General features: G+C 39.0%; 1 long non-coding RNA gene across 1 annotated transcript; it reads right to left on the reverse strand.

Annotated features, from left to right (window-relative positions):
* Positions 1–2,694: 2,694 nt before the first annotated feature.
* On the reverse strand, positions 2,695–15,416 carry LOC146438761 (uncharacterized). The gene is made up of 6 exons (XR_014851918.1): positions 15,312–15,416; positions 13,434–13,577; positions 12,314–12,348; positions 9,753–10,205; positions 7,730–7,847; positions 2,695–2,872 (listed from the first exon to the last, which is right to left on the reverse strand). It is a non-coding gene; the product is annotated as an uncharacterized LOC146438761 (long non-coding RNA).
* Positions 15,417–27,785: the final 12,369 nt, after the last annotated feature.

Consider the following 27,785-nt stretch of genomic DNA (forward strand, 5'->3'; position numbering starts at 1 on the left):
ACAAGCATCACAGAAGATCTGCATTTAAACATAGAGCCACACCTCATAAATGCTAACAGCTTATATATTCACTTAATATAACATTTCTGAAGTGCTCCTGAGGAGACCCTTGTGACCCTTGGTAAGAGACATAACATTCCTCAGAGTTACAGAAATATGTTCCTGTGGACATATGTAATTACAAATAGTTTTCAGAAAAAGTAGTAAAGAGATTTGAGGACCAAGGCTGTGAAGAAGTAAATCACCTGTGAATATCCCAAAGTATTAGAGACATGCAAGTTGAAAGTCTCCAAGCATCCCTGGAGAACCCTCATGCAGAGTACAGAGGCTTGACCATGGTTATAACCACACCACAGACAACACTTGTGCTGTGCAATTTCAAGTGCAATGTCCCTCAGGAACTTATTCACCAAACTGGAAGGAATGATGCCAGTTAACTCTCCCAAAGCAATGTGAGGTCAAGATTTCAGATTTAAGAAATACTTAGAAGCACTCAGTCTTGGCCAGAGGAGTAGAGGGCTTGCCTGGCCTCCAGCATCAGTGCTTTCATAGCCTTTCTTTGGCTGCATCACAGAGTTCAGCTCTGAGTGAGCTCTCTGGCTATGTACTTTGTCACCAGCTTCATCCAATAAAGCAGCAGTGGGGATTTTAAAGGGATAATTAATGCAAAAAAGTTGTTCTGACTAAAGCAATACCAGTCTTAACAAGTTTCATAAAGAAGCCAAAAACTCACAAATTATGGCCTTATTAGAAGCATGAGTTAAAGTTCTGTTTTGTTGTCTAAGAAAACCCTACCTACTGTTGCTGGGCTGAGGAGAAAAGAGGCAAGAGAGCTAAATGGGTAACTGGTCAGTGTAGTATGATGAGGCCAGAACTTTCTCTGACTTATAAATAGCCCAGCCAAAATCTGGGATGAAGTGTGCTGGGGTCACACAAAGAATTCATGGCGCATGCCAGAATTGCACAATGTCGTAATTATAACCCTTGCTTCCATTTATTAACTGCAGTATTTCTGGTGCCAAGCCTGTAGTTAAACTGCACATTCTCTTTGAAGCAAATGCATTGTCTTTATATTCAACAAGGTGCCTGTAACACTTTTGGAGCCACAATTATTGCAGTATAGTTCTATGCATTGCTGTGAATTCGTATCCCAAAGAGCCCTTCTGACACATCAGTGACACTCTACAGTATTCCCCTCTCCTCTCATTTTTTCTTTTCTCTTTCTTCTTTTTCTTCTGCATGCAAAAAGAGAAGAGCATAATGCCAGATGTATCAAGCTGCTGGGTTTACAATATGCTTAGCAACACAAACAGCCTCGCTGACAATGATCCCAGTGAGAGGAAGCATTTCACAATAAAGCCATTAGCCATGATGTGGTCTGAAGTTCCAGATGCGTGTCTCTAAAAGTTGACTTTCTTTTTTTTGCCTATCTGGTTTCCTGTGAATTCCGGACTGTGAAATGTGCAATGTGCCATTTCTATTGGCCTGGGTATATTGGGAATGATTTGCCTATAGTGGTGCCTGCAAAATCACTCCTGAACACTTTGGAGAGCATGTGGAGCTCATTTGCATTTCTTCCTTAAGCCTTGTGGAAAACTATCTATTTTTTTAAAGAAGACATTTCCTCGTGAAAAACATGCAATTTTTTACTCCCCTCATAGTATTTTAGAGAGAAGAAAATATACAGCCTTTCCCACTTCCCAGTTCTCTCTATTAACTTTATATATCTTGCAAAAGAAATACCCCTCAGAATGTCTTCCATATGATCTACTTCAGCTAGTCTAATTCTGAATATACAATTAATCTGAATCATATCTACTGAGATATTTAAAAGCCTGATTACATTAGAGAAATTTGTAGCTGTCTAACATTACCTCATTGATCATGATGATCGTTGTCAGTAAGTAGCTGTGAATTGCAGGCTCGACAATTCACAACCCAGCATTTATTTTACAGGCTATGTCTTTATGTCCACACAGCTAATCTAAATGTGCTCTGAAGGTGCCATTCCTTAAATATTCTGAGTCCTGACTTGACTTCTGCATTTCACAAGAGTTCTTTGAGTCAATGAATATTGTAATATGTGATTCTAGGGAAAGAAAATGGAAAAAATACCCTCTAAGCCATCAAAGCAGAGCATCAGATGCCTAGTTTAGGAGGACTGGAGCATATTTCCCTTTCTTCCAAGCAAAACAGATCACAGTAGAAGACCTAAAACTGTAGTGATACTAGGGTTGAAGACAAGAGAAGCAGAGTTGAAAGACCATGCCCATGTCTTGGGACACAGCAACAGCAATAACTTTTTAACTTAATGATGCCACTGCTATGAGGAGAATTACTTGCAGAATAAGCTCACATGAATAAATCAGGGTGAACTGGTCAATTGTGAATGGTTTTTCTGAAAAAAATTCCCAAAAGAACTGCAGCTCATTTTTTCCCAATCAGTCTAAGAAAAAAAAGAGGATCAGACTAAAATAATTCTCTTAGATTTTATTGGAATATAAGGAAAGAAAAAACTAATATAAAATCCTTCAAAACTAATTGCAAGCATGTATCCATTTTAGAAATGAGATAATTTCAATGGAATAAGTACTTTAGCTATATTTAGGATTTATGACCATTTTCTAAACAAAGCCGCCAAGTAAGAATAAAATTTTACTTGGCAAATTTCAGCATGTTTTGTTTCAAAACATATGGTGTAGAAATTTGGGAAACTCATTTAATGATGCTTGAATTCTCTCCTTAGCTTCCTTTTCACACTGCATTGCCTTAGAGGTACAGTGTATTTTACCAGCTGTTTCCCACAATCCATTCTTCCAACTCTCTGCTGCTTCTTCTCAGACCTGCTGCACTGTTCTTGTCTCCTTCTGCCCTATAAAAAAATCTTTAATTGGTGACTAAATATTACCAATCTAATAGAATTGGTAATTAAAGATTACCAATTTCTAACAGAAATCCTTCTCTACCCCCTTTGCCTTCGTTCAGCTCCTTTTTTTCCCTTTCTCTCTGCATTATTTTGTGCTTATTTTTCCCTAACTTGGTGCAATTGGACACTATCCAAACTTCTCTGCCTCCCACCTCTGATTCCCAAAATCTAATCCCCCCAGATGATGGAGTGTTAGCAAACTGACAGACAAAAAGCCATCAGTTTCATTACAGAAACCAGGCTGAATGTTAAAGCAGGATTACTTTAAACTCTATTACTATAGTTTTTCTTCATTTAGGGTGAAACTCTTCTGGAAAACTCTGAAAAAATCCCCTATGCACACTCTCATGTCATTCTTTTAAATTTGGCAGTGCATAGAGCTACTAATATCATTGTGGGAAACATGAAATATTTTAATTATGGCAAAAAATCCCAATTCTGTCTTCAAATACATCCTTTTCTGATATCATATCATTTCTGATATCCTTACCTTTTCTGATATCATTGTCCACTGTTAACACTAGTTTTAATTTCTATGCTTTAAATTGGCACAAAGTCAAGATCATAGTGCTTTGTGTTGTAGTATGCTGTAATTTAATTTTGCAGCGTTCTATAAATATCCACTTTACAGAGCTCAGAAAATCTCAGGTGCTAGAAATGTCCTTGTTCATTCCTTGTGCATGAGATTAGACTCAGTTTGCCAAGTCAACACTATGTCATTTAATTCTTGTTTATAATTTTATTTCTTTTATCTGCAATATGTATAGTATATGGGATATACATGGGATATGAGAAGTAAAAAATCAAATTATATATCTGAAAAAATTCTGTGTATTTTTTAATATTCATGTCACGCTAAAAATTATAGAGTTAAGGGTTTTTTTCCTGGTTTTTTTTTTTTTTTCCTGAACAATAGATTTTGGCTCTGGCCCTGGTACTAGTAACATTGAATTTTTAAAATAATTAAGAATTCACTGTTATTGTTTTTTGTCTAATTCAGTGAACAGAACCGCTAGATTCCATTGCTGGTGGCATCCTGGTATGACTTGGAACCTTCATGGAAGGTCCTTTGTGACCACTAAGTGCCAGTGGTTAATGATGAGAGGTGTCCAGGGAACACTAAGTTAAGTCTTGGGTGTAGCCATTTACAGTTCAGACATCTCGAAATGTTGGATGGTTTGTTGGGGAGACATTTTGAAAAACAGCAGTGCTGCTTAACCATCTTTAAATTTTCTTATCATTTCTTATAAATAAACCTGTGGTTTTATTTTGGTGGGTTTTTGTTCAGTTTTTAGTTTGTTTTTGGTTTTGGTTTTTTTTCCCCAAACGCCTAAATCTGTTTTTCCTCCATTAGAAATTAAACAAAATATCAATATCTTCTGGCTTTCCATGAATTATAGTTGTAAGATGCAAGAAATATGTGACATTTATAAATAAGTAAGCTAGAATATATAAATATTCAAAGAGGGGGAATATAATTAACATTCCCAGTCAGTTTTCAAGAACAAATGTGTGTACTCATGAAAGCCTACTCTCACACTATACTTGGCCACAAATTTGCTATTTTCAATAATATTGTGGTTTCATTACATGCTTTTGTTCTTTTTACTGTAATAAAAGAATTTCTTCATTGTTAAATAATGAAAGCAGAAAACAAAATAAAATAAATTATCTGTTACTATTTTCTGCAAAGAAAAGCAATCAGAGCTGTTTAAGCAAACCAGTCTTTATGTTATATTGGGAGAATAGTGAAGTAGGCAGGCAAGGTCACCATCAGAAATGTTTGTGTAAATTTGCAGCCACATCCAAGCACAAAGCCTCAGCTGATTCTGCAGAGGCTGGGGGGATTTTCTCTGTTTAAAGATGGAGCTCTCAGCAAAGAAAGCTTAAGGGTTGAAGATTCACCTTTAAGGTGTTGCACAAGAACATACCAGAGTGTCAATACTGATCATTCTTTATGCTCCTGGTTTAGAATTTCCTATTTATTTATCTGTTTTGCTTTTGTTTAGCAAAATCCTCAGTCTTCCAAGCTGTGTTCATGTGAGAAGTGAGGGAACTTTTACATAGCTCAGGTTTATTAGTGAACTAATTGACTAGTTCCCCTCTCCAGCCCATAAGTGTTCTCACATTTTAGACAATCACTGTGTCTAATTTGTCCCCTTCCCAAATCACTTTTCCAACTTTTGCTGATGAAGTCAATAGGTTGTAAGACCACCATGAGTGCCTGTGCTGAGAGCTCTGCACTGGGGGAGTGTTGTGTGTTTCAGCCCTGATAGCCTGGAGTAGCTATTAGTTCTAATTGTTGAATGGTTGAACGCTTTGAAGGACAAACGTATGTCCTAAGGCTGTGGCCCTGATGAATGCAAGGGTTTCTTTCACTTGTCATTAGTAATTGAGGGTAAATTAATATTTACTGAGCAGAGTTTCACAGAAAAGGGAATGCATGAGAAATCTAAGGAAAAAAATGCCACAGGAGAAAATGTTGGTTCCTTTCGCACTTTGAACTCAGTTGACAGCAATTAAAAAAATACCTAGTGGAAACTTGGAATAAATGTAATAATTTTATTACTTTCTGCCCCTTATTATACCAATCATTTTCCCTCCCTTGGTATGTAAACATTATAAACATTCCAGATGCATAATATATGTTATTAATGGGGGATACCCTGCTAACTAGGACTCCAGAACTGCAGAACTGCTGACTTGTACAAAATAGATTTCATTCACAATGTGTGAAAATCTATCATAGTCATATGTGTCTTTCCAGAGCAGCTACAGATGAGCCCATTCCTATGCAACATTCAATTTATTTAATAAATCTGAAAATGCTACACAGATACAGCTTTTCAGAGCAAACTGTAACCTTTAAACATCAGAGGTTCTTGTCATATGATATGTGTATACATAGACATTCACACTTTTGTTTGATGTTTCCTTAAAGCATCACTAAAGCCCTGAAGTGATCCATATGCTGACTGAATACCTAAAGCTGATTGAATTAAATATGGCATAGGCTCTACTTGGTGCAAGCCTTCCTCGCCAGCCCCGTAAGAACAATTTTTCTTTTGATGTTCAGCTATTCAGGAACACCAAATAGAAACATGGAACTAAAACTGGCAGGGTGTGCAACCCAGCAGAACAACAGACATTTAACAGTGTGTGAAATAACAAAGGGGAATTTTTGAATGAGATAAATTCCTGGATTATTCTCTTGGCTCAATGTTTTGACTTTATTACCAAAACTCTGCCATTCAGGTTTGCTGATGGATCCAGGGCAGACACACCTCGCAGGGGCACAGAGTGTGTTCAGGAGCAGTTTTCTTCTGGTGACCTCTCCTCCATCCAGACACCAATTTGGCCACACTCTTTTGCTCAGGATCCATAATACCAGGAGCTGGGCAGAAAAGGGATGATAAGGGATTTTCTGTATTCAGACACAGCTCTTTTAGATAAGTTTCACAGTACAAAGCTGATGTAAAACAAGGCAGGCTGCACTCACGATGAAAGGAAGGAAATTTTGTGTAAGCAGTAATTTCCCCCAACCCTTCCATTGAGAAAAGCTAATATAGCCCAGCATGGCAGACAATGAACCATCAGCTCCTCTATTTTAATTGAAGTGCCAAAGACATGGGGACATTCTGGCACCTACCAATCTCTACACCGAAATGTCTTTATGGCCATATCTGATATCCTTGACAAATGGAGCAGGAGTTAGGTTTGCAACTTTATGGAAGTAAAAGATGTTTTCAGATGAAAAAATCTACTCTGGCCAGTTAAACCAGATTTAAGTCTTCTCTTGCTAAGAAAGCCACATGAAACATTCTTACTGGAACTTAAAAGTCCCAAATTAAATATGATTATGCAGCACATACATTAGATTCATCTGTCTAAAGTTCCTTGGAATAAAGCAAAACCCTTTTTCTGGGTTATATATATTTGAGAAGAAAACTTTTTTACAAAGCTGGCATCACATTGACTCTTTAATGTGGAAACAGCTAAAGTCACTGGTAAGACTGTGTGAAATCTCAGCTTATTCTTCATTAGTCAAACAAATCTGTTCCTCATTTAGAGACATCTCTGCTTTCAAGTAAAATTCTTTTACAGGTAGCCCTCATAGAACTCCACTTCCAAACACTTGGAATCATGAAATATTCACCTTTTTCCTGAAATAGGTATCCTCCTTGTGGAAGATGCTCCCTAGGTTCCTTCAGATTAGAAACAAAAATACAAACCTGCCCTCTAAAGTCGCAGTGGAAACTCATTAGACACCAATATGTCATGCTGTTTAACAAAACAAATGTTGTATCTGAGATGGTGAAATCTGCACCTGGGCAGCTGCTTTATGCCCAGCTCTGCTGGCAATGCCCGTGGTGGTTTCCTCACCCACTCAACAGTCACGTCTGATTGCTCCATGGTATATGTCTGCCTGCCCACAGCAACTCAGCTGCTTTTTGCCTTCTGAGGTTGCAAACCCTTTTCTTTGAAAGGGAAATATTTCCAAGGGTTTAATTAACTTAGTATAGCAAGAAATTAGTCCAAAAGGAGGGGAGAAAAAACCCCAGCGACCAAACCTCTCATGTTAACTCCTGACATGGTGCTATACAATTTCAAAGAAAGCACATCTTACTATGGGCTTTAAGAGCTCAACTTCCCATTAACACCACTAATAAAAATGTAATTAGAATAGTAGTTTTCATTTTCTCCCTCCAGCAGAGCATTACTGCATTCCTCCCCTGCGCGGGCTGGGCGTTTGGGAGGTTGTAGTTAGCAGCCAGCAAGATGTGTCCTTTTGGCGGAACTTACCACTTTGTGAAAGATGTGGTCAAGATCCCAGAGAACCGTATTGATACCAGATGTAGTCTTGTCACTGTCTTAAACCAAGACTCCCATGAATCTTAAGTTTCCATTTTCTCTCTCTGCTCTATTACAAGGAAAAGAATCTGAGTGAATTACTGTTGATGTTGCTAGCAGAAGCATTTTTGACTTGAAAATAGACGTCATCATGGGAAATGTTATACAAAAAACTATGTCGAAACTAATTTTCACTAAATTAGGCAAGCTGAGGTTGTCATGTCTTAATCAAATGAATGCTTGCAGAAATATGTTAGTATGTCTAGCCAGAATCAGTAGTCCTCAAAATCAATGCTGCATCGACAATTTAGTTTTTAAACAATAAAGGTGTTTGCTTTTTAGCATTAGTGCTGTACGTACTGCAAAACAAAACAGAAACAATTCTCATTGGTGAAGGATTTCAATAAACGTTAATAATATCCACATGTACAATAAATATTTCTGGGCCCTCAAGCACTTATATTTCCTTTTGAACTTGTGAACAGAAATTGATTCAAGGTGATAAATTTGTAATCCATTGTGATGGATGGAGCTGCCTTTTAAAAAAAGATAATGGTGTAAAATTTATATATTCTCTGTGAGCAGATTTGGGAAAAAATATCTAAAAGGAAGCCAGATGTAATGAAGTAGAGTAAATAAAATCAACTGTAATATTAGTTTTTATTGAAACAAGTGCCATGTAATTAGGAGTTCAAAGAAATGCAAATGATGCAAGTATTGCTTTTGGCTACCCAGCTGACCTTGTAGCCACTTTGTTTAAAACAATACATTTATTACATATCTAACATTAATTAAGTAAAATACCATATTTGAATTAAATTTTCAAGCTGCAAAAACAAGTGTCGTAAGATTAAACAGAAACATGTGTGAATATTTCCCAACATATTTGCAAAGGATAGCTTTGCCATTAAAAGCTCAGATGCTATGGTTTTGCATAACAGAAAACCACAGTTGCACGTGTGGTGAAATAGCAAATGCTGATTTCTAAATGGTATTTGGCTCGTTTGCATATTTATTCCCCATTGTCTTGTAGTTTTATTAAACACTCTTCTATTAAAATTCAAAACATCACATTAGCAGACTCTGATGGCAGAGAAGATTGTACTCAGAGCTCATGGCCAGGATGCAGACAATGTGATGCCAAAAGCCTTGCAATGAAAAAAGGACATACTGAAGATATCCACAGGGTGAGAGGCAAACAGCACCTTTCAGCTCACCTCTCTCTTTTACCCTGCAGTGGCACTGAGTGTGTGTTGTCTGGGATAAAGAGAGGCAGTTTGGTCACAGGTTTGAGAGGAGACAGGTTCTGCTCTGGACTTATTTGTTCATAATGGAGCAATAACAAACCTGTGCTAAGGTGACTCAAATGGATCCCTGTCAACACAGCATACAGTTGGCCAAAGAACAGAGACTTTATGGGAAAACCCACACAAATTAAAAGGTGTTTTCCAGGTAAGTGCCACTGGCTTGCTGAATGACTCACTCTGTGAAGAGCAAACACAACAGTGAGGACTTTTCATTTATCTGCCTTCCATAATGCAATATCAAAAAAAAAAAAAAAAAGAACAAAATAATTGTAGACTGTGTTTTTAACTAAATTATGAGAGATGCCACACAGTGGTGACCTGCAGGAAATGTATTCTCTCCTCATTCTACAAGGCTTTTACAGGTTTTTACATGAAATACAAGAGAAAGATATAAAACCATGAGTAATGTGTAGCTAGTAAGAGCTAAGTAAAGTGTAGCAAAAGTATGCAATGTCAGTGATATAAACCATTACAATGAATCCTTCTTATATATCTGAAGCCAGATGTTGTTCCAAATTACATCACTGTAAATCCAGAATAGTTCCACTGAAGCCAATGAATCTACTCCAGATGAGAGAAGAATTCTGTCTGCAATCTATTCACTTCAGATCAGTTTATATCCATATGTCCATAGTTTACTATAGTATTTTTTTTAATGAAGAAATTACCTGACATAATCCAGTGATCTCCAGGATAGTGTTTGTCTGAAAGAACAAGCCTCTCTAACAGGTGAGTTTCTGCTTATCAAATAGTGTAAGTTCATTGACTGAAATCAACAAAGTTCTTGTTGAAGGGTGAAGAATAGTAAATCATCTCTTCACAAATATAGTGGCCTGAAACCAGAATCCAGAATTCATTGCTGAAAGGGTCTCCTGTTGACCACAGCTGTCAAAGTACAGCAGAAATTACAGAAGTTGGTGGGATGTCACAACCCTCTGCCTTGCACATGCAGTGTATTTAGATCTACAAAGTGAGTGCAATTGCAGCAGATCTGCTCTTTAAATGCAGGTGCATGAATGATGGGCAATGGCAGGAGTTTGCAGATGCCAGGGCTCCCTTCCATGTCTATTTTGTGGCACAGCAGAAATTCATAATTCAGACAACTGCAGAATGTATTGCATCTAGAGAAAGTAGCAAGAAATAGGGTACAGGTTACAGAAAATCAACTACTTTTCAAGTGTATCTTGAACATTTCTGAGGGTGAGTGGAGACGTGTTTGGTGTACGTGAACAAAATTATTTTCTCCTGATTTACTCATAGATAGATGCCACATTGCAGAGAGGAATTTTCTTTGCATTAACCCAGCAGGTGAGACAGTTTAGTACAAGCAGAGATACAGTAGGGGGATTAAGAGCACCATTCTCTCCTGCATGATTGGTTATTAATCAGATGTCTTCAAAGGGTAAAGGGCTTGTCTATAGAGTTCATCTTGTGACTATACATGTGTAATTGAGCAAGAATCACGTTTTGTAAGACCCAGACTGATAAATGTTATTTTCACCTAAGAATGCAGGTATTTGCATGGAAGTGTTTGAACATGTGCCTGGGAAATGGAAAATGTGTACAATTTCTTATATCTCCAGAAGGAATTTGAATTCACAAAGACAGTGTAAATGATCAGCCCATGCTCATCCTTCCCCTCCTGCTTAACCATTAGGGTTGACTACCTCTACCTCCTTCATTGAGGGTGTTTTTAAGGTACCCCAAATTTAGGGCAGCTCTCACTAAACCAAGAGAAGACTAAGTGGGAATAATTGTTTCTACCATACAGTGGCAGGGACCTAACGTGGAAGTGGAATACCAGACATTTTGTCCTCTTGCCCTTGATTTTTGGTCATTTGGTGGTTTTCCAGCTGCTCTGCAATGCTGGCTACATATTAGAGTTGTAAATGGGAATAATCCTGGGAGCAGAGCCCAGTTCCATCTTCCCAGCTGAGTACCAAAGCCATGAGTCTGTGCAGTCCAATTCCCTTTAGCTTGCCCTCCTGCTGATGCTTTGGCTTTTGCACACCAGAGAAAACAATGGTTTTACTTTAGTGGGAGGGCTAACAGTGACTGTCCTGCCCCCCAGCCCAAACAATCACCTGGGAATTTGCCTCTTTCTGTCAAAAAATAGACTTGGATTTCCTCAGGGTAAGAAGGTTCTTGGTCCTTAATTTGTCACTCCATGGGCTAGAGCTGTTTGGTGAAGGTAAGCCTTTTTGACTACTGACTTGCAGGCTGCAGGTGCAAAGCCCATGCTGTCATATTCTCTGAGCAACCACCAATCACCTCCTGCCCCCTGGTTTTCATGGCCAGAAAGCTAAGAACTACAGCCCAGGTAGGAGCTTTGGTGCATGTTGAGAGTCAGAGAAGGAGAACTCCCATTCCAGCTGACTTCTGAGTATTTAAACAGCAGTTAAAGAGAGTTACTGGGTCCATTTCCCTGCTGGTATTAAGTAGAGATTATTCCTCTGATCTCTGAATGCCAAGATGATTGTCTAAGTGGAATTTTCTGCAAGAGATCCATCTTTATTATAGTACTATAATATGAGATGGAATTCACAGAGCGTTTTGCACAACTGCTGATATTATCTTAAGCATGGGCTATTACTTTTCCTTTCCCCAGTTTTGTGGTTTGCAAGGCTCATGGTCAATTTATCTCCCTGCAGTGAGCAGATAATTCCTTTTGATTTGAGGGGAGTTACACATGGCATATATATGAGAACAGGAACTTCACATTTTCTTTTAAAAACAAGCAAATAAAGGCTGAGCAGGGGGTTCAATTTTACACTGAAAATTAACTGAATTTTGGAGTTGTTCAGCAGAGAATCAGACAATACTTCTAAAGCTGTGATGAACAATTCTTTTCAGTGGTTTTATTATACTGAAAATGATAGGAATCTTAAAAATTCACATACAAAACAGCCTGTGCATTTTTCTGCTTTGTTCTGCAAAGCTGTGCTGTTGAACTTCATTTTTTTGTCGATGCATGGCAACAACAATGTTCAGTGGTAGGAAACAATATTGAAAGCTGCTGTTGAAACTGGATCTCCTCACAGTGTTGACTCCAACTGATATTATGATGGGGCCCTGCCACACTGCCACAGAGCAAACTCTCTCTGTTGAGATTTTCATCAGTTTTACATGCTGTAAATTTGCAGCTTCAAACTGATTCTCATCCCTGTCAGAACAGTGATTTTTACCCACCAGGTTACTAACTAGAGGGAATAAAGATAAGTGAAATTACCTCCTTCCTACTCTGTAAATGTCCTTTTAGAAAAACTAAAAAGAAAGAACATAATGCATGAGTCACACGGAGCCTGATGTAACTACCAGTGACAGCTGAAACACATATGCTCTATTACATGATGCTGTTAAATAGCAGGAGAAAGTTCCAAATTTTTAGGAGTTATGAAAGTTAGACAAACCAGAAAGTCCTTCAGGGAAGAACTTCTAAATATTTTAAGGGGGTAATAGAAATATGAATGGTGAAAGAGAAAACAAGAGAATGAGCACAACATGTTTTTGCAGCACATTGAGATTTCTCTTTCTTTTAGGGGATATTTTATATGTTTTACTATTTTCTATCCGTAAGCAAGTTAGCATAGTGTTTGTTTGGCTAAATACTTCACTGCACATATACTTCAAAGTTACCTTTTCCTAGGTATTACCTGCTTCATGAAAAAATAAACATTGACCTTGTGCCTGAAGGCAAGGGTAAAAAACCCCTACATGCAGATTAAAAAGTATCTAGCACACTGAGGTCAAGTATCTTAAGTAATTTATTCACATTTCAGAACAAAATTGGTTGTGTTTTCTTTCAGATATGTGTGCATAACTTCTATACATAAGTAAATTTTAAACTAAATTTATAGTGGTTTGAAATTAACATCTTGTCTTTTCAATCACTGTGACCACAGTAAAGTATTTGATGGGGAAATAAGATCTTTTGCCCGATCCTTGGCCACTTTTATTTCTGTATGTTTTTTAATCTCATAACTGAAAAGTATCTGAGATGCTTATGTTAAGTTCAATTTAAAGAAAAGAACACTAATTTTCTTCAGCAAAGCTTGTGGATATTTTTTTTTCCTAAAGGAAATTTGTTTAGATGAAGTCACGTGGATGACAATCTTGGCTTTGGGTCTGATTGATGAGGAGTGTAACTGATGTGCACAGCTATGTGCATCTATTTCACGTGCTTTGAGTTCTAAATCTCTTTGGAGAGTGTTGTGTCTGTTGTTTTAAATCTCTTTGGAGAGTGTTGTGAGAGAATGAGTGCTCATTCTCTCACTCTTTCTCTAAGCAATGTGAATTGTTAATAAATCAAGTGATAAATTGTGCTCAGTAATATGCAGAATACACCCTACACATGCAAGATCAGTCAAACTTCTGGAGGTGAACTGAAAAGAGTTTTCTGTTGTTGATCTGTTGGAGCAGCTCTGCAGTGTTCAAACACAGGGAACTACTGTCATTTCAGGCATGGAAATTTCCAGCAGGGTAGGCTGGCTGCTCTGCAGAAAGACATGTGTTAGATAACAAAAAGCATCCAGCAATGTTCTAGGTGTATGTACTTGGTAAATCTTGCACTTAAGCATCTTTAAGTCAGTCCTGACTTGGACTAAGACATGGAAAGTGGAATCAGATGGTGGTTGGGAAGTTGGATGTCATCCCCTGGTGACTTAGCCAGGTCAACAGATGGTACACGAAAGGCCCCTTATTCCATCCTTGTTGGACAATGACTGGGAAGAGGATTTTCTCTTCTTATTTTGCCTAGTGCATGAAACATTTAATAGTGTAGAACAAAGAAAGAATAGTCTATTTCAGTTGGAAGAGATCTGAAAAGACCAACTGGTTCCACTGTCTGACCAATTCAAGGCTGACCTGAGGGTAAAGCTTTCTGTTAAAGGCTTTATACAAATACCTCTTAAGCACTCACAGGCCTGGAGCGTTGATGACCTCCCTAAGAAGCCTGTTCCAATGTTTGATCAGAAAGGCTTCCTACTGTCCATCCTAAACCTTCCCTGCTGCAGTTCTGAGCCACTGCCACATGTCCTGTCACTGGATACCAGGGAGAAGAGATTGGAACCTCCCTCCCTGCTTTCCCTGCTACAGAGAGCAATGAGGTCACCCTCTAAATTGTTAACGTTTTTCTGGAGTTTGGCCTAGTAAACATGTACTGCAAAGAATCTGCCACAATCTTTTCTTACTAAGGATGTCCAAAAAGCATTGTATTGTGTTTTGGGAGTTTTCAATAAAAGGATTTCAAGTAAGGGAATGTAAACAGAATTTGTCATGAAATGATAGCACCAAAGGGAATAGCTGTGAACAGACTGGAAGAGAATTTATGTATGTGACATTGTCTGTGCATAACTGCAGCATATTGTAATAATCATTATTTGAATTATTCTTTTCCTTTCTACTCGACAGGCCTATCCATTATGAAAATTGTTATTGTTTCAATGAGAATACAAGTTGTTCTGAGTTTTTGGAAGCAGATTATAACTATTGTTGCCAGTTCCTAAAATGCCTGTTGGGCATTGCTATTTTATTCAGTAAATAAAGAGTTTAAAACAATAATTGTTATTTGTTAGAATGAACATACTTGAATCAGTTCTTGTCCCTACAGTGCAAGGCCTTTCAGTCAGCATTTTGTGTTTCTAGCTGCTACCAACATTTGCCAGCTGAAAATGCTTTAGCAATCAGGATAGGAAAATGAGAGATGTCATAAATTAGTGATGAGGGAATAGTTCATAGAAATCATAAAAACCATAGAGTGGTTTGGGTTGGTAGGAACTTTAGAGATGATTTTATCCCAGCCCCCTGCCATGGGCAGCGACACCTTCCACTAGACCAGGTTGCTAAAAGCAAAAGTAGTTAATCTTGAGCTATTATTTTTGCCATCTGTAAGGAACAAATGTGGGATTTGTAACATCCAAAACCACCAGTACTGAAATTAAATACCAGACTCTTTAAAGTAGGCCAGGCTCCTCCACAGCTGAGGCACACTGAGCTGCTGGTAATGGATACTACTGAGGACAGTATTGCAGGTGGTATCAGCTGTATTAGGTCTGGATTACCTGTCCCATGTGTGCCCAGAGCTCCTTGATATTGGGGCAGCTAGGTAGCATAATATCTCTGAGTATTTTGGTGCTAAGGGTTTTCCACTTGAGCCTGGAAGCTGTCTGGGCAGAGCTCTTGCCATGGTCTAAGGAAGCTTCTTACGTAGGAAGTGAGACTTGCCAGACCTTTGAAGTCTTTTTGTTTTGAAAGACAGCAAAATATTTATTCTATGAAGTTGTTCAAGGGGGCTTCTACCTTCATTTTCACTCTCCTCTCCTCTCCTCTCCTCTCCTCTCCTCTCCTCTCCTCTCCTCTCCTCTCCTCTCCTCTCCTCTCCTCTCCTCTCCTCTCCTCTCTTCTCCTCTCTTCTCCTTTCTCCATTTTTCCTTTCTTTTCCTTTCTTTTCCTTTCTTTTCCTTTTTTTTCTCTTTTTTCTTTCATGAATAAGTGAGCCATTCCAACAGAATTAGAGGAAATTAATTGCACATGGTGTTAAACTGGAGGAGGTCAGCTCAAAGAATTTCCATTTTTAGTTTAAAGAAACCAACCTTCAAATCATTGTAGCTGGAGCTCATTGCACTCAAAGTTCAGTTTCATAACTGTCTGATAACACTCAATCTGAAAACTGAGCAAGAGGGAATAACGAGATAATAAAGAAGAGGGAAACACTTTTCTCAGTGGTATCTAGTACAACAAGGGGCACAAACAGAAACACATGAAATTCCATTTAAATGTAATGAAAATTGGTCAAACACTGTCACAGGTTGCCCAGAGTGGTTGTGAAGCCCTTCTCCTTGGACATATTCAAAATCTGACTGGAGGTTGTGCAGGGCAACCTGCTGTAGCTATCCCTGCTTTGAGGAAAGGGCTTGGACTAAATGATTTCCAGAGGTACCTGACAAGCTCAGCCATTCTGTGACTCAGTGTGCCATGGAATAATTTTGAAATCCAGCCTGGGATTAACCTTAGTTCATTTGCTTCTGTATGTATGCCACTATTTAATCTCACTTTTCTTTCCTCCTACAAGTGGGAGTGGCAAAACACCTGTCCTTAGTGTCAAATGAAATGAACCTTAGGGATGCAAAATGGGTTTCTGGTCACTCATTGAAAATCTTCTAGGATGAAGAGAGAGCAAAAATCATTCTGCAGAACTCTGTTTCTGATGTAATGAGCCTGTGAGTGAGAAGAAATATTTTACTCAATTTATGACTATCAGGCTATAACCAATTTTAAATTTTTTTTTGAGGGCACCACCCCAAATATATTTGTGTGCATATGGACATGTTTTTTTTACCTATTCACACTCATAGAGTTCTACTTCATAAAAGCTCCTTTTATCTAGTTGAATAAGAGTGGAATACTGTTTGTCAAAAGCAGGGATAACAGCATTCAGCATGTATAGCCACTGCACAGAGCATAATATTTCTTTGCAAGTGTGCACTGCAACTACTCTTTATTTTTCGTTTTGCTTTTTGAGGGTTAGAGGTTGTTTATTTTAGGAGTGCTTTTCATACCCTGTATTTTTGTGCAAATGTTTTCTACAATCCAGTTAAATATTTTGTCTTGCATTGAATATGTAAAAAGTATCTTTTGCCTCAATATATTTTATTAGTTACCAGTTAAGTGTACCTACAACAAAAAATAAATACAGGGCTTGTCATTAAGTTACCTTGAGACAGAAATATGGAAATTACTGTATTTATAAATTTCTTTTAAAAGAAGACTTCAACAATATTTTTAAGTCAACACAAATTTTCCTCCATGTACTTTGAAGTCAGAAAACTAGCTGTTAAAAATGGAAGCATCATAAAACCATAATAAGAAAAATGTTTTTCATAAAGGAAAGGTTGTTTAAGTTTTTCAAATCAGCTGGATGAAAGCAAGCAACCAAGGATTTATAGTCTGCTATCACAATTCTATCTGCTGGGTTTTTACTACTAAAAATAGGATATGTGTACTTTATAAGTCAAATTTAATTCCACTGCACCATATTACTCTTAAAGCTTCACACAGATTGCACTGAAGCAGGAACTGGGATAGAATATGTCAGGAAAATATCAGGGGAAATTCATTCCTTTGTTGTTATTGGTATCAGCTGCTGGCAGTGTGAAATCCTCAGGGGAAGATGTACCCTCAAGGTCTCATGCTGTATTATTATCCACAACATACAGGTACATTAGTCACACTGTCTTTCTTCCACACACACCGTGTGGTATTCGAATACCAATTAGCATTCTACATTAAACAGGGAGCATCCTGGGGCTGCCTGTATTTAATTATTTCAATGTGCCATTCTGTCTGATTATATGTCTAGCTGTTCAATTTACCTTGTGACACATTCTGTATGAAATGGTTTAGTGAAGGTGATCTTCAAATTAAGCACCATCCCTGTGGGTAGCAGTGCTGTAATGTGAGTGACAGAAGCAGACATCATCATCTCCTACGTGACCCTCCTCTTTCAGCAGCCATGCCTCTGAGTACTTACACTTTCCCTGTGTCATTGTTGTATTTCTCTGCTCAAGTCTCCTCACTGGGTATTTGATATTTTGAAGTCTTCTCATTTTACTTCTCCTGCTTTTGAAACCCAAATCACATGTATCAATAGAGCCTTGTACTGATGCACCATGGCCAGCATCTCTCTTCAGAAAATCAGTTTAGTACCTCTGAAGCTTCATCACAGGCTTCAGATTATCATGATCAAATTCATTACAGACAGCTTGGGTTACACCAGCCTCTGCTTTTGCCCTTGCACTGGGGCTGTAGAGCCTGTGACACACCTGAGGTACATCAGAGCTACTGCTGCAGGTGGGTGTGTGGAGAAAATAACACTAAAAAAGCAAATGAGGGAAGTTTTGTGGAACAGAACCACAGAGAGGTTGAATTATGCTGCTCTTGCGTAGAAGAAAGAAATGCAATCTTAGATGCTCTCCACATTAATCTAATAGATACATTTCTCTAATGAACCTCTGCATATATAGCTTGAAAAAATTCTCAACAGCTGGCAGGGGAAAATGCCAGTGCTCTGTAGCACCTCTGAAAAATGGTCCTTAGGGGCATGTCTCCATCAAATATCAGACTTACTGAGTCTGTGCTCAGAACAGGCTGGACTTGGTGCAGCTGCAGCTCAGGCACCAGCATCACCAACCCACACTGTGGTGGGGGATGAAGTGAGTTATAGAGGATGGGTCCATGTTGACCTCCCCTGAGCCACCCAGACTCACCTCCAGGGCTTCAGGGATGATTTCCCATCAGAACATTTCTCCAGTTCATCCAAATCTGTGGGAACATTATAATTCTAACAAAACTTGCCTTAGTTACTTTCTGCCACTTTTCTGAAATCAGCTGTCACCTCTCCTTTCCCTGGCAGGTTGGTTATAGAGCTGGGTGTCCCAGAGTCCCAAATTTCCAAAGCTTGGGAACTGGGAACACCAGGAAGTACGTCCTGTATTTCATGGGGATTGCAACCAGAAATGATACTGTGTAGATCCCATATTCCTGAGGGAATTCCTGGTCAACACAAGTTTGTACACAGTTTTTTCCTGGTACACAATTCTTAGTTTAAGAATAAAACACTTATTGCAAGGAAGAATGTTTTTGATTTTTTTTTAATACAATGTTATAGAATGTGACTATCCTGATAGAAAATAGTTTTTATTCCCTTACCCTCTCCATCACTCACACCCACACAAAGAGTTTAGAAAGAGTATTTTTTAACAACCTTAAATGTGTTTGTAGAGGTAGAATTATCTTCCCAGCCTAACCCCAAAGGGCACAGACATAAATCTCAGTATTGGTCCTCTGTGGCTGATTTGCTGGTTTACACTGATCCTGTCCTGGAGGTGACATTGAAGCTCCTCTCAATGAGGCAGAAGTGGGACATGCACCAATTTACACCATTGAATATATGGTTTAAGAAAGTGAGATCTGACAGACTGAGAGTTGGGTGTGCACTCAGGTCTACTGCTTTCTTCTGGAAAAACCTTTGCTTTACAACCAAACAGATGCTGAACAAACCAAGTACTCCAACCATATAGTAATGCTGCAGTGACACACATTTCTGTTGGAAACCTCAAGATCTCATGGTTAGAGGTGAGACAAGGATGTCTTTACTCAGCACTATTGGAAAAGAATTGAGAAGTGTCCACACACTAATCTCACCAAGGTAATTTTTAGTTTCCATTTCTTGTAAAAGCAAAATCCCTATTACTTAAAAATTGAGACTATCATCAAAACTTCCTTTTCCCCCCACCATATTTTCCCCTGCTGTTTTATTCACTTTTAACTTTTAGCATTTTTCCACAAGAGTGCATTTTTAGTGGTAATTAAAAGAATACTAATTCCTCTTTGGTGAAGATTTTTTATAAAAATTGGAGAAAAGAGAATAACAACAACAACAATAATAATAATTTCATGAACCAAGCTGGACTGACTTTAATTTTTGCAAAACATAAATGCTTTCCAGTCTTCTCCCAAAATATTTTCCATTCTTTGGCCTCTTTTAGTGAGGACAGTCAACTCTGTGGCAGCACTTTACTTAATTAAGGTTAAACTATTCTCAGATTTATACCCTCTCATTTTTTTGTACTCCAGTAGAAAACAGGGCTGCAGGAATACAAATAGCTATAGGAAATACAGTATAGCTACAAATACTTCTTGGCCAACTGCTTGAGATACCTCTGATAAGATACACAAAGCCTGGTAAAGCCTTCTTCAGCTGATAGCAGGTATTTGTCCTACCAGGATTCATTTGGGGATCAGGCAATTCACCCCAAGCTTTGCCTCAGCCTCAGCCTTCTGGCAATGTTTCTCAGTAAAACCGGAAGATTACTAAAAAATTAGGCTGCATTGAGCAGTTTCTGTCATTAATTTCTCATTCAGTTTTCTTTCTGCTCCTTTGCCCACAGTCTGTCTATATTTGTTTCTACTTCTGAGCCATTTTCTGCATGTTTACCACAGAAACACAATCTCAATATTATTCTAGTTGAACATAAAATCCCAGCATAGTTTCAGCACACTTGAAATTGGGACTCTGCTTCCCTGGCTACATAAGCTGAACTAGAACTGAGAGCTGCAAGCAAAATAATTCAGCAAAGAGCTCTGAGATTTGAGCAAGGCACAAAGTCCTTTTTCACCTTTTTGACTCTAAGCATTTCTATCACCCTCAGTGCTTTCCCCATCTTGCCAGGGCATTTATATTTTAGAGGTTTTCCCACAGAGTTATTTACTGGGTAATGTCTTCACTGAGAACATTTAACTTTAAGTCATAAATGGCGACTTGTTATTTTTATTATTCTGTAAAAGCCTTTTGTCCACTTTGTTTAGCATCACAAGCCTTTGCCTACAGTGAATTCCACTAGCACTACAACCAAAGTATCACAGCCAACAACTCACATTATACATGAGCCTTGGATAAGGCTGTGGACTAAGCCATGCAAAGAATCAGTGAGTGGTGTTCTTTCCTCCCTTGCTTGCCAGCATTATTTAAAAGTGATGCCAGAGCATTTTTCACTTAAACCCTATAAATATAGTTCTTTGAACATGTTCTGTTGTTGATTTAAAATTTAAACATTTAATTTTGTTTCCCATTAAAACAAAATCTCACAGGCTCCTCTGAAATGTAACATGCTCTGAGGCAGCTTTTCATTGTGAGGGAGAGTAACAGCTAAATGAGATTTTTTTTCCCTCCTAAATTGAGATTTGGAAATTGTATTAAATGGCATTGTTTATTGTAGTGAATAAGAAAGAGTACTAAAAAGATGGTTCTGCATTCAATATACTCTGGCAATTTCTGCTTTAAGGGCTTTATTTTCTGAATCACTGAAATGAAAGACAGGATTGCTACTGATTGAAAAATGAGTAGTACCATGCTCCAAGAGCCCATCTCAGAGCCTGCTGAAGCCATTGGAAAGCTTTACACCAGCAGCCATGTGAAAAGAGACATGTCTCCACTGGATCCTGTGGAAATAGACCTGGAGAAGGGCACTGAAAACCACTGGAGAGGTCACTGAAGGGGATGAAGGTCTGCTTATCTCCAAATAAAGCAGGAGGAGCCAGGGAAGTAGGAAATTTGGATCAAGGCCATGAGGCAGAACAATGACCTCTGCCAGGTTTGGCTTCCTCCTGTGGTGTGCTCTTGTTGCCTTTTCCAGAGCTCTTTTGTTCACCTTCATGAAATAGAAATAAACTCCATTGAATAGACTGAGTTGGTTTTGTACTGCAACAATTCCAAATCCTGCATCTCTTCTTTTCCTGTTCAAACAGAGCCACAACAACTTCAAACCCCCCAGCCTTAGAGTGGAAATAGGAATTTCTTAGCTATAGAAGTCTCCTTTCCAAAATGGACATTCTCTTATGGCTGATATTATTTGCCTAATTTCCTTACTCCCAGAACAACTCAAACATCCATCTTGTGTGCCAAGATACAGCGAATGAACAACTGCTTATGCTTTAATGAGTACAAATGAAATTAAAAACCTACATGCTGCATCTTGTTTCAAATCATATCATGAGCAGAGACTATGTCTTTCTGTGTTGGGAGCCTTTCCACCAACTCGAACCCAGCTCCCAGTGAATTTGAAATTGCAGTGGTAGCAACTCAAGCAAGAAATTGTGTAGGAAAATTACTATTTGAAAGAAGAATGCAAAACTATAACTTAGCAAATAGGGCACTGTTTTCTTTAGTATGTAGCTCTCTAGCTGGTACACGAGGAAGCCAGGTATCTCTATGTTTTATGTTGGAAAAAAATTAGGAATTAGTATATTTCTGCTATATCTAGGGTCTGATTGTCAGAGTTACAATGATTCCAGAATGGAATTTGCTTAGATGAATTCAACTTAATTGGAGACATTTAGAAAGCTTCTATGTCAGCTACCATTTCTCACAGAAATGCTTCTTCCATCTGTTCTTCAAAAACAGTTCTCAGAATGGTGAAAAAAAATCCTTTAGTTTTTTTACTAATTATAGAATTGTATGGCAAGTATTTTGTACAGCCCTGTTTTACTGCTTTAGCCCAGAGAGACTGTGGAAAGCCTTTTGACAACATTCCCCACAGGAATGGGTGAGGAAAATTACCACAGTGACAGTAGTGAGAAAGCTCATCCACCCCAGAATGAATGGAAAACATTCATTGCAAAACGGAAGGGGCCAACTTGGTTTCAAACTCAGTTGTAGGTTCGAGAACTCCTACACTTAACTGCTCCCACACAACAGCCGTAAAGATAAATATCACCATTTTTCCATTTGTAATTGGCACATTGAATTCAGAATCTCTTGGCAATTGCAAGGTCTTGAAGTTGAACCAGTGGCAGGGACATATCTGCTCAGGTTCCTGAGAAGCTGAGCTCAATGCTAAAAGTTGCTTTGTGCTGTTTCATTTAGAGGTCAAAGTATTTTCATCTCTGAGTAAGGCAGGAGAGGGAGGAGGGAGGAGTGGGGAAGTGAACTGGTGGTAGAAACCTCTGTGTTTTACAGTCTTTTCTTCCAATACAGACTAGGTTGGTGGTTACAGCAGCATGAAGTCTTGAAAATTACTGCTTTGCATGTGTAACACTGAATAAATTGCTCAGATGGACTAAAAGCCTACAAATGTTTACCAAATATTTATGTGCATCTGGTGTGTAAAACCCAATGTATTTAATCCCAAATATTTTGGAGCACGCCACAGCTGTCATTAGCAGCGACATTTCTATTCATGCAAAAAATACGTAATTACCCAGTCAAATCTAACCTGCTCATCCTCATGTACAGCTTTCTCCTGCCAAAGAGCTAAAAACTAAATGATAGCTCCCCTATGCTCCAGAGCTGGAAGCACACTGTGTTTTCAAACAGCCATCCATGGCAGCTCTGGCGGATCCCACCGTTCAAATTAACGGAGCGCATGACTCGCCGCCTTCCATACAAGCATCCAGCGGAGGAAGTCCTCATTTGGGAGCCAGTCATGGGCTGAGCAATCCCCTGGGCTGGGGGTCACCGGCGTGACTCCCTCCTGGGGTCACATGCAGGCGGCGGCACGGGGCGCTGGGCACACCTTTGCCGCTCCCCCCGCAGCAGCTGTCATGGGAATGATCAGCTGCCTATTACATGCATGCATGCACTTCCCTGCCTCACAGCACACAGCCGTAACACGCTCTGCTCACAGGGGAAAATTTGTATCCCTGGTTTGGCGCAGAAGGGCAGTACCCCTTTGCCAGGCAGCCCCTGCAACCGCCAGGCAATTAATTGAGTAATTTTCCCGGCTTTGTTGAGGGCAGTGGGGAGGGAAGGACAAAATCTGCACCATCAGTAGCAAATTTATTGCAGGATGAATTAAGCACAACCATCCCTCGGGGATTACCGTGTTCACATGAGCGTCAAAAAACCAGGGTCCACCAGGCTCCCTAGTCATCCCAAACAGTGGAGAAAAGCATTTTCTTCAGGAGCTACTCCTTCAGAGTAACAAAATGTCTCATAGCTCTCTTTTTTTTCCCTAGGACCTCCTTAGCAGTAATTCACGCCATACAAAGAGGAGAGGGACTTTTAGGGGTAGTGTGTTTTTTGTGGCAACCTTATGAGGCAGAGTTTTTAGGAGGATGCAGTGTGCATGTAGTCCCCCAATAATGAATTGAAACGGAGGAAAAAAATGGTTTGAATGGGAACTGATTTGGAAAGCAGCAAAAGTAGGATATTCCTTTTCTCTGTGAGCTGAGATATCCTGGGGGCCTACAAAACTCTGAAAAAAGAGCCTTTTTATAAAGCAATGCTGCCTAACTTAAATCAAAAACAGATATAGGTGTACAGTAACACAGATCTGCCCTCCAAAGGACATGGCCTGAACACAAAAAGAGGAGATCAAAGAAATCAGCTGGGCATCCCCTGTGGCAGGCGCAGAACCTGCCTGGTATCTGCTGTCACGAAGTGTACTGGATGCTGACCATACATCATTGGTTAAGGCCCATAAACTATCTTTAGTGTAGGAAATTGAGCAGAACATGTTCAAACTGCAAAACCAGATGATATTAATGCTACTACAAGCTCTGTTTGCACAGTCTAAATATTTTTCATTTTGGTTTTTTGAAAGCAGAGTCATCTGGTTGGCCTTTTAAGTATGTACCTAGCAGTAGGACTTTGACCTTTTCAGTGATGGGAAATCATTTGATTTACTATCCTGCGTCCACCATTTTATTTAAATTGTTTATTTAAACACCAGCATGAGCACTGTCCATTATAAATCAAAAGCCTTCTCTATATATATAGTTTTAAAATCAAACAAACCTTCCTGGGTCCTGCTCATGTATTTCTATTGACTTCAGAAGAACACTAATCATTTCCCTTATCGGTGAGCTGGTTTTCATGTTAGTCTGTAGCTCCAAAAAGCTATGAGGCAAAGACAAAGCAAAATCTTATCAGTTCTATATTTTGTCCTTACAGTTCATTTCCACAACAGTGCACATAGCATTGATACAACCTGCTTTTCCAGGGTAAATGAGAGAAATATGTGCATGTTACATGACATTTGTTAAAGATGCAAAGTACAGCGTTAAATTCTAAGTTTAAGATAATATCATGTTTGTTTTTTAGAGATGAAGTGCATAAATTATTGAGTGCCTGACTATTTCTGCACACACTTTTCTTAATCATTGAAATCCCATTTCTGAAGATTACAGTGATTGTCAATAACTGAGTTAGCAAAACACTGTACTCCTCAAAAAAATCAAATCTGATGAGAAAGGAAAATTTGTGATCTTGGCTTCCCTCAGTTTTTTTTTTTGTTGTTAGTCCAGAGCCAGAAGAATGAGCAGAGAAGCAATCTTGGAGCCCAGAGAAACATGTGGTTTCTCTCTACCACAATAAGTGACAGACCACTCATGGCCTGTTCTTATCACCTTTAAAATTTGAAGGTTTTGACTTTGGTTCAAATGAATCTGAATTTGTAGGAGGGATTTATTCCTTTTTTTCCCCCAGTTGCTCAAAAGTAGTTGGCAAATTCTGCTGTTACAGCAGAGCAATGCAGGCCCACAGGTTTTGGGGTCAGATCTTGGATCCAGGAACTCAGCCAGGTGTTTGGAGTTATCGTTTGTGTAACAGGCGCTGCTGATGTGTATGGTGGATTTTGATAAAACCTCAGTGCTGTTGAGTTTTTTTCTTAGGAACCAAGTAGAGCTTTTCCTTATGGGGCACCAGGAATTTCTGGCAGTTGGGAGTTTTTTCGAGTCCCTCAGTTCTGTGACCAGTTCCAGAACCAGGGCAGCACACACTCAAAGGGATCAATGGCCACAGTTATAAATGACTACCCCACTCTTGGTGATTCCCTAGCTCACATCCTCTTGGTCTGCAGAATCTGGAGGCTAAGCCAGTGTGCTGCAATGCCCTTCTGCCCAGGTGGGAATGGACAAAGTGGAAAACAACAAGAAAATAAGATTTTGGTGATCAAGTCCAGACAGTGGTTTCTTGGTTCTCCCAGCACTCTTGTCCTCTGATTCAGAGAAAGGAAACTAACAAACCTCCAAATGCTCCCCAAAGCATTCCAAGAAGGGACAACACTTCAGCATCCACAAGCTGTCTCTTGATGCATGGTGATCTTTAAGGAGATAAATAATAGACAGACCATGGCTCTTTCTTGTTTAGTTTCCTCCTTTTGCCCTCTCATGCACAGGGGCAAAGACATTAGCACAGCGTAATATTTCCATTCCTGTTCCTGGTCTTGAAGAAATCATAGGTTCCCTTGAAGAAATAATTGCTTCCATAGAAAATCCCCACATGCAGACCAAGTACCTGCTGTTGTCAAGGCACAGAAAAACTTTAAATATATGCAACTGAAACTCAGTCTTTATTCAGCAAATACACTGGAAAATACTGATACAAATATTGAGAATAATTTTGAAGACTGTTCATCCGGAAAAAAAAAGCATAACTTTAATTTTTTTTTCAAAACCTCTTTTACATGTGGAGAAAGATACATGCCAGTTTTATTATATTTAAAAAGATCCCTACCTAGCCCCAACCTCACCAAATGTAACCTCACAGGGCTACATTTATCCAGAGAGGTCTTGACTACATTTATATAGATTTTTAAATTCTTTTAATGTGTCTAAACAAAGTATTTTAAGCAGTTTCCAACTTCGGGTCCAGAACTGCAGGTTTGAGGATCCCAGGATGCAAAATGTAATTTGGGGCTTGGAGTCTGTGACATTAAAAAAGTAATTTACTGCAGAATTTGCACCTGGACATACATTCTGGTTTTGAAGTTGTCTGTCTCTCCCCCATTTCTAAAGTTTTGGGAAAAAAGGGAGGTTATAGTCTCCAGTGTAATTTGGGAAGATTTGACCCCAGATGACCTTTGCCAGGAACTGTTAAAGAGCAAACAGGGCAGAAAGGTAGAAATGGTTTGTTGCACAAAAATGGTGACTCTGTGCTAAGCTTCATGGATTGGAAAGAGCATTTTGAAAGTCCAGGCAAAAATGTGACAAGAAGCCAGTTTAAATACGAGCACATAGGTGTGATATGTTCTGAGGGCCAGGTGTGACTTGGGAGCCTGGCAGCTTTGTGCACATTGTAACTTTGACATCAGGGATGAAGAAAGACAGGCTAACAAAGATTACTGATAATAAAGTCATGAAAAGGTATGGCTCACAGTGTTATTGCTGCTATGAGACACGGCGAGCAAATGCACTATGAAGGGTTACTTGTGTAAAAGGCAAGTGCATTGTTTGTGGCATAGCCACAAGCAGTTTACAAATGCACTTATTTTGTCTTGGTACATCTCTACTTGTAAGCATTTACTTTGTAATAACCAGCTCTGAATAATGCTCCATCCTCCTGCTTTTGTGTATGATGAAGAGGTTAAAAGACAGAAAACAATAACCAGCTTTCTCCTCTTTCTCTGCAGTTGGTGGCTGCTGTTATAATTTGCTGAAGAGATTTTCAGCCCAAACACAACCTTCAGGATCATGAAGAAAAATACTCTTGTGTGAAAGTGTGTGTGCCAGGCATCAATTTTTAAAACCCAGTTCCTTTGTTTATAACCAGGCCAAGTGGTACTGACATCAGCATGGCTCCACAGGCAGAAAACCAGTGCAAATTCAGCTTTATAAATCCTCATTTTCTTTGCCAGTAACAGAAAAATTATTTACTATCCACCTTTGCTACTTCCCTGAAAAAAACAAATCCCTGATGGGATAAGGGCATGAGAAGTTGAAGGTACATCTAAGAGGAACATCTGTTTCTCATGGTTATATTTCCCACATAAGGCATTATAAAATTTTTTTTGCTGTATATATCTGCATGTGTGCAGTGTGTGCATTCTCACTTTCACTCCTGGTAGTCCTTTGGCTGTGTTCAAGGAGCCCCTTAAAGCTAGGGAGGGCCTTGTCTTGCTTAGCCATTGGCTTGAAAAAGTTAGGTGTCAGACTTAGGGTAGCTGTTTGGGCTCTCTTTGCGGTCAGTGGACCATGAATAATTGCCTAGAAGATGGTGGAGGAATTGTCCTCTGCAGGTGATTTCACTGACTGCAGAGGGAGCTTAGAAAACCTGCAAGAGGAGGAATGTACAGAGCAGTCAGCCAAAGACAGCAAAGTTCTGCTCAGATAGGCCTGGCTGCTGTTCTGGTTTTATACACAAATAATATAGTGCAAACAGGCCAGGAGAGCTGGTTTTCAAAATTTTTCGAAAAAGAAAAATTACG

This window comes from Lichenostomus cassidix, chromosome 4, assembly GCF_008360975.1.
Source record: "Lichenostomus cassidix isolate B80296 chromosome 4, HeHo_3.0, whole genome shotgun sequence".
NCBI classification, from domain to species: domain Eukaryota; kingdom Metazoa; phylum Chordata; class Aves; order Passeriformes; family Meliphagidae; genus Lichenostomus; species Lichenostomus cassidix.